We start from the raw sequence: 14829 nt of genomic DNA on the forward strand, positions 1-14829 counted from the left end.
AGTTATTCTGTATGACGCTGTTGATTTTCTGAATCTTTGCATTTTGTTTGCTGCTGTCATACACAAGCAATTTTTCTATTTTTTCTATTTTATGCAATTGCCTCATGACGAGGTCTTTGAAAATTTCTTTATGGCCAATACGGCCGCATCCATTTCAGTACGCCCATGTTTGAGTTAAAAATTTGTTCATAACCCCAATTTTAGTACGGGTGTACTGAACATGGTACGGGCGCATTGTTTTTTCTGAAGTTTATATATTTTTTGTTTTTTTGTTTGTTTTTTCAATAAACAGAGAATAAGTGATCTTCCAGTACACCTATCATCTGTATGCATGTATGCGGTATGATGCACCTAATTCTATTTGACTCTTTTTTCAAAAGAATTAACCGATGCGTTTTTGGATTTTGCCATTCCTCTTAGACGGGCTGTGCGCTGCCGACTTCTGTAACCGAGGAATGATGCGTATTATATTTGAGATTTGGTGTCATCAACCAAATGATCCTTCCCTTTCTTTAGAAGATGTGTCAACCCTCCTATTGACCACTATATCTCCATGTTTCCACTAGATTATTCAAAAATCGTTGGGACAAGAGAGAAAAGAAGGAAAGGGTATATTTTTCAAAAGTTTGTGTTTTAGAGGGGATTATTTTATTTTTTGAAAAATGGATTTTGTAAGAATGGCTGGCCAATGGTAGGCTTAAATGTTTAGGTTTGTTCGATTAAACACTTATGAGGTTAAGCACATCTTTGTTATTAATGATTGTGCTTTGACAACTTGGATAGCTTTTCTTGAGCCCCTTGTTGAATTCAATTGATGGTACCATCATGGATTTATTTTGTTTTTTTCTTTTTTTGACGGCCCTAACTTTTGCCTAAAACACCCTTTTGTGATGTCTTAGCGGGCTTTTGTATTCATTTTGTAACCCTAACTTTTGCCTAGGTCACCCTTTTCGTGGGATTCCTAGCGGGTTTTTGTCTTCATTTTGTAACCCTAACTTTTGCCTAGGTCACCCTTTTGTGGGATTCCTAGCGGGTCTTTTGCTCTTATTTTTGCGCAGTCCCCTTTTTGGGTTTCCTGCCGAGCTTATTATCTTTAGGATTTCTTTTATCCATGATGGCACTTATTGATGCCAAGAAAAGGTGCTCCAAGCTGTCATGCACATTTCCACATAAAAATGATGCGGGTTTATTGATTATTAAGACGATTTTAACCTCATTTATGCTTATTCAAACAGGGTTAAAATAATGTGGTCTAGAATTTTATTGCAAGCAAGAAAAGAAGCAATAAAGAATTAATGAAGAATGATTTTATTATAATCGCAGCGGAAACATGTGCCCTATCGAGGCTCGGGGGTCGGGCTGTCCCCGAGGAGTGATCTCTAATAGTCACTAAGTCTATACATCCCTATCAGAAGGAGAAAAACATTTGACGACGACGACCGGCCTTGACGCTTGTGAACCGGCCTTCCTAAAGATCTGGCTTAAAGAACGTCGAGAAGGATCTTGATTCTTCTTCGTTCTTTGATCTTTGTTAGGGTTGTATCCTAACCCTTGTTTTCCCGGATTGTCCTTGATAATGGGTAGCTCCGGGATTCCTTGGGAATCCTTGCCTAATCCTTGTCCTGGCAAGTATCCGTTCTTTGTGAGCATATGAGCTACCTTCTTCATTTCTCGGGGAAACGTTTCAACATTGGCAATTTCCAATGCTTGGAAGGCGGTTTCCAAAGCTTCCTCTGCTGCATCCACATAAGGTATGGTGGATGGCTTGCTGATGAGTATGTCATCTTCAGCTTGCACGGTCACCAGCTTGTCACCCATTATGAACTTGACTTTCTGGTGGAGCGTAGAAGGAACAGCTTTCGCATCATGAATCCAAGGTCGGCCGAGGAGACAGCTGTATGCGGGAGTGATGTCCATCACTTGAAATTCGACGTTGAAGATAGTGGGTCCAATTTGGATTGGAAGATTGATCTCTCCCACCACTTCTCTTTTAGATCCATCGAAGGCTCGAACGATCATGTTGCTCGGGCGCATTTGGATTCCCTTGATTGCCACTTGTTCGAGCGCTCTTTTTGGCATTACGTTCAAGGAAGATCCATTATCTACCAAGACTTTAGCGATGTGATACTCCTTGCACTTTATAGAGATGTGCAAGGGCTTGTTGTGGTTTGATCCCTCGGCGGGGATTTCTTCATCGATGAAGGTGAGGTGATCATTAGCCTTGATGTGACTAACAATCCCCTCAAACTCGTCTTGGGAGATAGTGTGCGACACGTATGCCTCGTTCAAGACTTTCAACAGAGCTTGCCGATGCGGTTCGGAGCATAGGATCAACGACAACAGCGTAATCTTTGCTGGCGTCCTATGAAGTTGATCCACGATGGAGTACTCGCTCTGTCGGATAAATTTTAACAGCTTGTCAGTCTCCTCCTCGGATTCTTTTTCCTCGGTTTTCTTTTCTTCTTTTTCTTTATTCTTGGGGGCTTTGTTATGAAGATCATCGGGAGTGTAGATCCTACCACTCCTAGTCATGCCCCCAAGTCCAGCGATGTTAGAGATATCGCTGTCGGCAGAAAAATGGATGTCGTATATCCACGGCACAGCCTTATTTGATTTGTAAGGGAAAGAGGCCTTGGAGTAGTGATCCTTAACGGTGTCGGACCTTCCCCTTTATTCGTCTTAATTACCAACAACGGAGTTGACGTGTGTTCGCTTGGCGCGGTTGTTGGCTTACACTTGATAACGAACGGCGTGCGATCCATTCTTTGAACATACGCATCGATTATTTCTTTCTTTTTATTAATGTTTATTAATGATTTATTGGGAGGGATGTATGAAATGCAAATCTAGATCCCTCCATGATCTTTGATAAGAATGCATGATATGAGATGATGACGTTGAATATGCATGCATTGTGTTTATTCAACTAAGCATTATCATGTTTTTAGGATGTCCCTAAGATGATGCATGATATTGCTTGGTTTGGATAAATAACCCTTTTTTCCTTTTTTTGGGTATTTTGTTTTTTGTATTTTTTTTTGGGTGAAAAGGGAAACTACCTATATGAATGTGATGAAGGTAGATGTTAACACCATGCAATGGAAGATTCTTATTCCTATTTATTTTTATTTTAAAAGAATAGGAATGTTGTATGTTTAAAGAAATGCAATGTATGCTCAAACAATTTCACATAAACAATGCACAAACAATTCACTCATCCACGAACAGTCACGAGCGAATCACGAGGTAGGGGTATCCTGCAGAAAGGTGCATATTTAAGGTAGGTTCTAACTGTTCTCACCAGTCCAAGGCCCCCAAGGTGCCCCCATTATAGGGACCCAATTCCTCTCATCGTAGGTCGATGGAAAGCTCCAACGCACCATCGGACTCAAGTTCATGGTTATCACCTTGAGTGATGTTTTCCGACAACGGTCTACGGGCACCTATAGACCCATTCGACAACCGGCCGTACTAACATCCACTCCCTATGGTTAGTCACTCATGCCCCCGGGTATAGAGGGAACTGTTGTGTGCAAAGGTTTGTGTGCAGTTTTTATTTCAAACAATTGCGTAAATTTAAAAATACAACAGTTATTAAAGCCAAATAGATAAAACATGTTATCATACAAACAAGGGGTAATAAAGTAATTTTAACTATTATTTGTTAAAAATAATCTGTCACTAAATGGGACTGACTCTCGAAGCTTCCCCAGCGGAGTCGCCATCTGTCGCCACCGGCCCGAAACGGGCTTTCGGCATTCGCGAAGGATGGTTGGACTCGTTTATTTGTTTAAAAATATGGATTGCTAGAATGACGTATTCTCAAACTGAGACCTTGTCAAACGAGCAATTTTATTAAATGATTCACCAATCCATATTAATCCCAAGCGGGACCCTCCATGGATTAGTGGTTTTCGCAAAAGGAGGGTTCTTTGGAGTCGCCACCAATGTTTTACTCAAAACATTGGAAAAAGGGATAAGGCAATCGATTCAAAAATCGACTTCGGCCATTACAACCAGAGTCGGGTAAGGGAGTCGGTTACGCGTGGGGAAGGTGTTAGCACCCCACAGCGCCCCTTTCGGGTTCCCTATGACAGATTATTTCTAAAATAACAGTGTAGAATTACTAAATTACCCCTATTTATTCTAAGCAATTATAAATTAACTATCTACATGATGACAGTTAAATATGCACACAGAAAGCAGTAAAAAGAAGGATTTTGAAGAAGAAACCTTTGAAGCGTGCTTTCTATATATTTCGTAAAACTGGGAAGCTTTTTGGCGTTCCCTCGCTCTACAAGCCCGCTCGCTCCCTTCCTATAAAATTTTTACTATGGAAATCCGGAGGATTTCCCTTCGACTAGGTTCGATCCTCAAGCAAAATGGCTCGGGGCTCAAGAACTTCGTCGGATCAACTCTCCGAGTGATTTCTAGGGCAGAACACTGCTCAAAAACCCCAGAATACTCAAGGAGAGGGTTGAAACTATGTTCCAAAGTGTGGAATGACGTCAAAATGACGCCATATTTATAGGGAATAGGCGCAATACGGGCTATGGAATCAATACGGCCGTATTGAAATTTTTGAACTTCAATACCGCCGTATTGAGTTCAATACGGCCGTATTGAAATTCAGAAATTTCAATGCGCCCGTATTGAGTTCACTGCGGCTGTATTGAAGCTTCAATACGGCCGTATTGATTTCAGTACGGCCGTATTGAAGTTTCAGAAACTTCAATACGCCGTATTGAGTTCACTGCGGCCGTGTTGAAGCTTCAATACGGCCGTATTAAGTTTAGTACGGCCGTATTGGGCTTCATTCCCTCCACTTCCTTATTTTAAGCTACTCTAAGACCTCTAAACCTACAGATAGCCATCCTATGGTCTTCTAGGAGTCCTTCTGGCTGACTTTCCTTCGATCTTTGAGGGTCTTCGAGTTTTATTTCCGACCCGGACAATTTTAGGGGTCTACACCAACCTTCTGTCTGTTCTATCTCTCATCAATGAAGACAAAATTCGTAGCATGGCTAGGGAGATTAAACTTCAGGGAAAGAAAATCACACTTTTGGAAGAAAATATAAGTAAAGGGAAGGCCGATTTGAAATGGGTGTCGGCTGAGAGGGACAAACTGATTGAAAACTGTCACAGTTTTGAAAAGGAAAAAAGAACTTGGGCTACTGAAAAAGCAGCAATGGAGAAAGAGCTTGAGGAGACTCGCCTGGCCCGAGACAAGAGTGTCGATGCTGCCCACATTTTTGAGAGTGAAGTGTCTTTGCTAAAAGCTGAAGTCAAGAAATTGCAAGCTGAACTTCAAGCTACCAAAATAGAAGCCATGAAGAAATTTATAGAAGGCTTTGATGCTACAACAACCTAAATAAAGTTTCTTCATGCTGATATCGACATTGGGGGTATTGGGTACTTCAAAGAAATTGTGGATGGTGAACTCGTGGATCCCCTAGAAGACGATTAAACTAACTTCTTATGCATTGTACTCTCTTTAATTCTATATGAACTAACGCATCACTTTATGGTTTTTATGAATGTTACTTGTTGACTATTAATGCTTCGGGAACCGAATTTTGGTTATTACGGCTAATATTGAAACCTCGTCACGAGTAAGTCAGGAGGTAGTTTAAAGTATATGGATAATTTTTAAATACGATGAAGATACTTTTTTGAATCAAATGAGTCGAGTAAGTCAGACTAAGATAGTTTAAAGTATGATCTTGAAAAGTACTTGTTAGAAAAGAATGGCCTAATCCAAGGGGGGGGTGAATTGGATTCAATGACCCTTTGAAATTTTATCAGAGTTTCTGGATCTTTACTTTCAATTAAAACTTTTCTATGACAGAATTTTCACTTGAAGCACTTCTCAAGACTTGTTATGACAATATGAATGCAATATGCTAATCTTGATTACAACATCATGAGGTTCATTAATAATGTTCAATTTACAGATTTAAACCATCAAGAATTACATTCACTTGTTAATCAAATTTTATCTTCTTTAAAACTCAATCAAGAAATTACAAAACAAGAGATAAGGTTGAAGAAGATTGCACAAGTCTTTTATACTGGTTCAGCCACTCCACATGTGACCTACATCCAGTCCTTAATCACCACCTGATTAAGATTTTTCCACTATCTTTAAGCAAGAAGGTTTACAAGCAAACACACATGCATATACTTCACTACTAAAAGATAAACACTTTCTTGACCCCAAGAAAGCACCCCTTGTAGATCCCACTACAAGAACCTTAATCACTTGAGAAACCCTTCTCAAGATTTTCCACAAAGATTCACAAAGAAACAAAAATGAAACGAATTCACCTGGAATTCTTGAACAATCCTTTGTCCTTCTCTTTCAAGGGTATGATGATGATGACGATTTTCACAAGTTCTTTCACAAATGATTTTCTTCTTGGATTTTCACAAAGAAACCTTTCCAAGATGTCACACAGACTCTCTAAAGTGTTTTCAGAAGTTGATTATCAGTTCTCACACAATTGTCTTTTTTTTCAAAATAGTTCAAGTCTATTTATAGAAGTTCAAACCCAGATAATCGATTATTTTAAAGAATAATCGATTATTTTGTTCTTCAGATTTCTGGAAATCAACCAAGAACAATTTAATCGATTATTTAGCTGGATAATCGATTATTCCAGAGAGTTGTTTCTGAAATAATCGATTATTTTGGCAAATAATCGATTATTACAGCAAGACATTCCACTTAGCCCATTTGCTGAAATAATCGATTATTTTTAACAATAATCGATTATTTTGAGTCAGTTCTTAAAACTTCATTTTAAGTCTCAAAATAATTTTCCAATGTTCTCAACTCATCATCATCTACTCTCTACTTGATTTTAGACAAGATTTGCTCAATACACAAAGCACACACACAAGTACAAATATAACAATTCATTTAAAACACTTTATTTCCTAAACTCTATTACATAGCTATACTTCACAACATTTTTCTTGAACTTCCTTGACTTTGTTTTTGTGTTCAATGTTGTTGTTGCACACTTGTTGTCTCCAAGTTGTTGTGATCATCAAAACTCTTTTAATCTTCAGCTCTCCTAAGCTCAACAATCTCCCCCTTTTTGATGATGACAACCCATGACAACCCATGGACAATGATTTCAATCCATAATGCATTTTGTGCCTGCTCCTTATTGTGCCATGGACCAAAACCTGTACAACACACACACACACAAAGCACAATACCTGCAACAAAACTAAACACACAACACACAATACCATTTCTCCCCCTTTGGCATTATCAAAAACAAAGTAAGCCAAGGTTAACAATTATAGGCCATGTATAGAATTTTTCAGCAGCTCAAACCAAACCATTTGGTCATTAGTCAATCCATGATTCAGATCAAATTAAACCAATTTGTGATGCCAATTGTGCATCATACCACAAATCACACCTAATCAAGTCAAGATAGCCATGTTCACAGTACAAAAACAGACTATTCCAACATATATGCTCACCAAAAACAGAGCATTGTGCACCAGCATTCCAAATTAATCTTTGGAATCAAAATCAAGCCAATCACATAAGCAAACCAAACTTCAAATTCATCAAACTTAAATTGTTCATCATCAAAAGCAATAAACTTGTTCAGAAATTAAAAAAAACAGTACAACCAGATTAAACCAAATTGTCCCAAACTTAAATTTAAAAACTACACAGAAATCACTCCTCATCCTCCGGAATCCCAAGCTGTGTCTTGATGATTCTAACTTCGCGATCCAGATCATCAAACCTGTCAAGCAAACCAGAAAACAAAGTCTCATGTCTCCTTGACATGTCCATAACAGCATCAATCTTATTAATCATGATCTGCTCAAAAGGTGAGAACGGCTTCAGTTCCGGCTCATAAAACTCCGACCGGCATACCATTCGAAGTAGTATTCTTGGGCCTTCTCATCGGCAAACCACTTCGAGATGAGTTGCTCCGAGGGAAGAGGGCGCTTGCTCCCCCTCACTTCCAGCTTCTTGGGTCTCTTGGAGGAAGATGCCATGGTTGGGTCTTGGAGAAAGATGAAGAAGAAGAGGGTTTTGAGAGGTTTTGAGAGAGTTAGGGTTTGGAGGGTTTGGGAAATAATGAGAGAATGAGAGAATGAGAGGTTCTAAGAAGTCTTTAAAGCATTTGCACATTCTGGGTATGGAGAAAATGGGTAGTTTTAAGAGTTGGCGCGGAGTTAACCGTTTTAAGAAAATTTAAAAAAAAACCGCCCAAATAATCGATTATTTGTGCAAATAATCGATTATTTGCATCAGTAAACTCAATTTGAACCATTTTCTGATATGAATAATCGATTATTTTAAGGATAATCGATTATTACAGAGGGTTCATTTTCCTTGTACTCCCCAGATAATCGATTATTGACTGAAATAATCGATTATTTCAGTGACCTTTGAGTTTCTTCTTATCAAATAATCGATTATTACCCAAATAATCGATTATTCCAGTGACTTTTGAGTTTCTTGCTTACCAGATAATCGATTATTACCCAAATAATCGATTATTTCCGAAACTCTTGGAATTCTTCATGTTCCAGATAATCGATTATTTCCTCAGATAATCGATTATTTTCATGAGTCACTTTAAGATAATCGATTATATCTTAAGATAATCGATTATTCCAGTGATGATTTGTTTCACTGAAAATTTTAACTTCTCAAATTTCACCAAGTCTTGTTTGCAACTTCCAAATATTATCTTCCACACATCTCTTGTATTCATTCTCACAACATAATCAATTCAAACTTGTTTCACTAATTATTCCCAACTCAATTCTCAATTGATTGAACCTCTCTCTAGGTAGAGGTTTTGTGAAAATATCAGCTAGTTGTTTGGTTGTCTCTACAAACTCCACAACACAATCATTCCTTTGAACATGATCTCTCAAAAAGTGGTGTCTTATCTCAATATGCTTAGTCCTAGAGTGCAAAATTGGATTTTTGGTCAGATTTATTGCACTTGTGTTATCACACCTCAAAGGAATCTTGTTCAACTCAATTCCATAGTCTCTTAATTGTTGCTTCATCCAAAGGATTTGAGCACAACAACTTCCAGCTGCTATATACTCAGCTTCAGCTGTACTTAAAGCAACACAAGCTTGCTTTTTGCTATGCCATGAAACAAGTGCACTACCTAACAAGTGACATGTTCCACTTGTGCTCTTTCTGTCTAGCCTGCACCCAGCAAAATCTGAATCTGAGTAGCCAATTAGACTCAATGATACTCCTTTTGGATACCACAAACCAACATTAGTTGTACCCTTCAAATACTTAAGGATTCTCTTTACACTTTTCATATGAGATTCTTTAGGATTTGCTTGAAATCTTGCACATAGGCACACAGCAAACATTATATCAGGCCTACTTGCTGTCAAGTATAAGAGTGATCCTATGATACCTCTATATTTTGAATTATCAACAGCAATTCCTTTCTCATCTAAGTCAAGATTGCAATTGTTTGATATTGGTGTGGCAGCCTCCTTACACCCTTCCATACCAAACTTTTTCAAAAGTTCATTGCAATACTTGATTTGACTTATGAAAGTTCCATCATGCATTTGTTTGATTTGTAATCCCAAAAAGAAGGTAAGTTCTCCCATCATTGACATCTCAAATTCTCCTTGCATTGTTTTGGCAAATTCTTTACAAAGAGAGGAATTTGTAGATCCAAACACAATATCATCCACATATATTTGCACATACATTGTATCATTTTTAAATCTCTTAACAAACAATGTATTGTCCACTTTTCCTCTTTCATATTCATTCTCAATCAGAAATTTGCTCAGCCTATCATACCAAGATCTAGGAGCTTGCTTCAAGCCATAGAGTGCCTTTTTGAGCTTGTACACATGATTAGGATTTTTGAAGTCCACAAATCCAGGTGGCTGTTCCACATACACTTCCTCTTGTATCAGCCCATTGAGGAAAACACTTTTTACATCCATTTGATAAAGCTTGAAATTCTTAATTGATGAATAAGCAAGAAGTAGTCTAATAGCTTCAATCCTTGCTACAGGGGCAAAAGTCTCATCATAGTCAATTCCTTCTTCTTGATTATATCCCTTAGCCACTAATCTTGCCTTATTTCTAAGAATTATTCCAGATTCATCAAGCTTATTTCTAAAAACCCACTTGGTTCCAATAATTGGATAATCTTTTGGTAATGGCACTAAATCCCACACTTCATTTCTTTCAAACTGATTTAGTTCCTCTTGCATAGCCATTAACCAATGTTCATCTTTAAGTGCTTCATCAATGTTCTTAGGTTCAACTTGTGAAACAAATGCCATAGTGTTACAAATATTTTTGATAGCACTCCTAGTTGTAACACCTTTACCAATATTTCCAATTATGTTATCTATTGATAATTCTCTAGAAGTCTTCCACTCTTTTGGCAATTGTTCACATGTTGCCTTTTCTTTCTCATGTGATACACTCTCCTTAGATTTTTCATTTGGTTCATTCTCCAATAGAGGTTGATCAAGCAATTCATTTAAATCTTCAATTTCAGTTTGTCTTGTCTCTTGCTTATTTGCTTCATCAAATACTACATGAACAGATTCCTCTACCACTAGAGTTCTCTTATTATAAATTCTATAAGACTTACTATTTGTAGAGTATCCTAGAAATATTGCTTCATCAGCCTTTGCATCAAACTTCCCAAGTTGTTCTTTCCCATTGTTCAGCACATAACACTTGCAACCAAACACTCTAAAATAGGAAATGTTAGGCTTCTTTCCTTTATAGATTTCATAGGGTGTTTTCTTTAAAATAGGCCGAATCAAAACTTTATTTAACACATGACAAGCTGTGTTAATAGCATCAGCCCAAAAGTATTTTGGTAGGTTTGTTTCATTTAACATTGTTCTTGCAAGTTCTTCTAAGGACCTATTTTTCCTCTCAACAACTCCATTTTGTTGAGGTGTCCTAGGTGCTGAGAAATTATGGTTTATACCATGTTCCTCACAGAATTTTTGAAACATGATATTTTGGAATTCATCTCCATGATCACTTCTTATAGAGGTGATGTTTGAACACTTCTCATTTTGAACAAGCTTAGCAAATTTTCTAAAGGCAGTGAAAGCATCATTTTTATTTGCAAGAAACATAACCCATGTATATCTTGAGTAGTCATCAACAATTACTAAGCCATAGTAGTTTCCACCTAAGCTCATTGTTCTTGATGGACCAAACAAATCCATGTGAATTAATTGCAAAGGTCTAGATGTTGAAATCTGATTTTTGCTTTTAAAACTAGCCTTCACTTGCTTGCCCTTTTGACAAGCATCACATAATTTGTCTTTTCCAAACTTGAGTTTAGGTAGACCAACCACCAATTCTTTCCTACTCAATTTATTCAAGTGATCCATGTGAATGTGTGCAGCTCTCCTATGCCAAAGCCATGTGCTTTCTTCTTGAGTTATTAGACATTTAGTGTTTGACATTGATATAGAATGCTCTAAGTCTAGCATATATATGTTGTCAATCCTTTTTCCTATGAATCTGATTTCTTTACTCTTTTTATCACAAATTAAGCAACATGTATTGTCAAATTCAATTTTAAAGCCTTTATCACTCAATTGACTAATACTCAGCAAATTATGTTTCAATCCATCAACAAGCAAAACATTTTCAATCAATGTTTGAGAGGAGGAATAACCAATATTTCCATGACCAAGAATTTTGCCTTTATTGTTGTCACCATAGGTAACATACCCTTCATTCTTCAATTTCAGACTTGAGAATTTGGAGGGATCCCCGGTCATGTGCCTTGAGCAGCCACTATCAAGATACCACAGCAAATTTTTGGCCCTCAAGCATTCCTACAAAATAAATTCAGAGGAAAAATTTAGGTACCCATGTAGAGGGTCCTTGTTGGTTAGTTCTCAGCCCTTGACTCTTCTCAACCCAAATCATTTTTCCACTTGGAACTCCAAATTTTCTTGAGTAACAGTTCCTAATAGTATGACCCATTTTACAACAATAAAAACAAGTTGCTTGTCTAGAAAAGTTGCTTTTGAGTTTTCTAAAATTTTGACTTTTCACAAAAGCTACTTTCTTTGACACAATTGGTATGCTTGTACTTGGATTAAAGCCAAGTCCACTCCTATCAAAAGTGTTTCTTTGCTTTCCCAAAAGAATATTCAAATTTGCATTTCCCTTTGTGAACCTTGCAAGTGTGGATTTAAAATCAGCATTTTCTTTTTCAAAAACCTTGCAATGTTCACAAACATCTTTTGAGGAATGAGCTTCACTAAAGTTAAACATTGTTTGAAGATTTTCATGCTCATGCTTCAAATCTTCAAGTTCTTGTTCAGCTTTAATTAAAGCATTTTCATACCATTTCAGCTTGTTTTTCAATTTTAAATTTGAGGCACCTAACTTGACAGCCTCTTCATGAATTTGAATGAAAGCTTCTTGAAGTTGGTCATAATCAGGATTTGATTCAAGGTCTGAGTCACTTACTATTGTGTCTTGTGCAGTTCCAGCCATCAAACACAAATTGTTTTCCTCACTTTCAGATTCTTCACTTGTTGTGCTTGAGTCATTGTCTTCCCAAGCAACATAGGCTCTTTTTCCTTTTGCATTTTTCTTAAACTTCTTCTCCTCTTGTTGCTTCTTTAAGATATTTGGACAGTCAGCTTTCATGTGTCCAGGCTTTCCGCATTCAAAGCAATTGAAGGAGGAGGAGGATGCTTCCTCTTTCTTGTTTGGCTTTTTGTTGAACTTATAGGGAGAGTTTCTTTTTCTTCTTATAAACTTTCTGAATTTCTTCACTAGCAGGTTGAAATTTTCGATTTCGGAGTCATCGGAGCTTGTTTCTTCATATACCTCTTTTCCTTTGGTAGTTTTTAAGGCCTTCAATGACACTCCTTTACCTCTCTTGTCTTGCTGCTCATGTTCATCAAATATGTGCAGCTTTTGTTCATGCTCCCTTAATTTTCCAAAGAGAGTAGCTAATGTTAAGGAGGTCAAGTCCTTTGATTCTTCAATGGCTGTCACCTTTGCTTGCCATGTTCTATCCAAGCATTGCAGCACTTTTAGATTCAGCTCTTCCTTTTCAAATTTCCTGCCAAGATCAACAAGGTGATTTATCAAGTGTGTAAATCTTTTTTGAAAGTCAGAGATGGTTTCACCGTTTTGCATTCTAAACAATTCATATTCTCTAATGAGAGTATGTTTTCTTGATCTTTTCACATCACTTGTTCCTTCATGAGTGACTTGCAAGGTGTCCCACATTTCTTTAGCTGATGAGCATTGTGAAATCCTGAAAAATTCATCAATAGACAATGCAGATGTGATTATATTTTTTGCTCTCTTATCATGTTGGGCTCTTCTCCTTTCCTCATCACTCCACTCACTCCAATGTTTCTCCTTAAGCTCACCATCATCATTCTTTTTCATTGGGACATAGGGTCCATTTTCTATAGCATCCCATACAGCAATATCAATAACCTCAATGAAAATTCTCATCCTAATCTTCCAATAGACATAGTTTTCACCATTGAAAACAGGAGATCTATGTATAGAGACACCCTCACCATAGGGTAGGTTGTTGTTGGCCATTTTTAAGTCTTGAACAACTCTCAAGAACCTTGCTCTAGATACCAATTGTTAGAAAAGAATGGCCTAATCCAAGGGGGGGGGGTGAATTGGATTCAATGACCCTTTGAAATTTTATCAGAGTTTCTGGATCTTTACTTTCAATTAAAACTTTTCTATGACAGAATTTTCACTTGAAGCACTTCTCAAGACTTGTTATGACAATATGAATGCAATATGCTAATCTTGATTACAACATCATGAGGTTCATTAATAATGTTCAATTTACAGATTTAAACCATCAAGAATTACATTCACTTGTTAATCAAATTTTATCTTCTTTAAAACTCAATCAAGAAATTACAAAACAAGAGATAAGGTTGAAGAAGATTGCACAAGTCTTTTATACTGGTTCAGCCACTCCACATGTGACCTACATCCAGTCCTTAATCACCACCTGATTAAGATTTTTCCACTATCTTTAAGCAAGAAGGTTTACAAGCAAACACACATGCATATACTTCACTACTAAAAGATAAACACTTTCTTGACCCCAAGAAAGCACCCCTTGTAGATCCCACTACAAGAACCTTAATCACTTGAGAAACCCTTCTCAAGATTTTCCACAAAGATTCACAAAGAAACAAAAATGAAATGAATTCACCTGGAATTCTTGAACAATCCTTTGTCCTTCTCTTTCAAGGGTATGATGATGATGACGATTTTCACAAGTTCTTTCACAAATGATTTTCTTCTTGGATTTTCACAAAGAAACCTTTCCAAGATGTCACACAGACTCTCTAAAGTGTTTTCAGAAGTTGATTATCAGTTCTCACACAATTGTCTTTTTTTTCAAAATAGTTCAAGTCTATTTATAGAAGTTCAAACCCAGATAATCGATTATTTTAAAGAATAATCGATTATTTTGTTCTTCAGATTTCTGGAAATCAACCAAGAACAATTTAATCAATTATTTAGCTGGATAATCGATTATTCCAGAGAGTTGTTTATGAAATAATCGATTATTTTGGCAAATAATCGATTATTACAGCAAGGCATTCCACTTAGCCCATTTGCTGAAATAATCGATTATTTTTAACAATAATCGATTATTTTGAGTCAGTTCTTAAAACTTCATTTTAAGTCTCAAAATAATTTTCCAATGTTCTCAACTCATCATCATCTACTCTCTACTTGATTTTAGACAAGATTTGCTCAATACACAAAGCACACACACAAGTACAAAT

This window comes from Cajanus cajan, chromosome 7, assembly GCF_000230855.2.
Source record: "Cajanus cajan strain Asha chromosome 7, NIPB_CcT2T_4, whole genome shotgun sequence".
In the NCBI taxonomy this organism is placed as follows: Eukaryota; Viridiplantae; Streptophyta; class Magnoliopsida; order Fabales; family Fabaceae; genus Cajanus; species Cajanus cajan.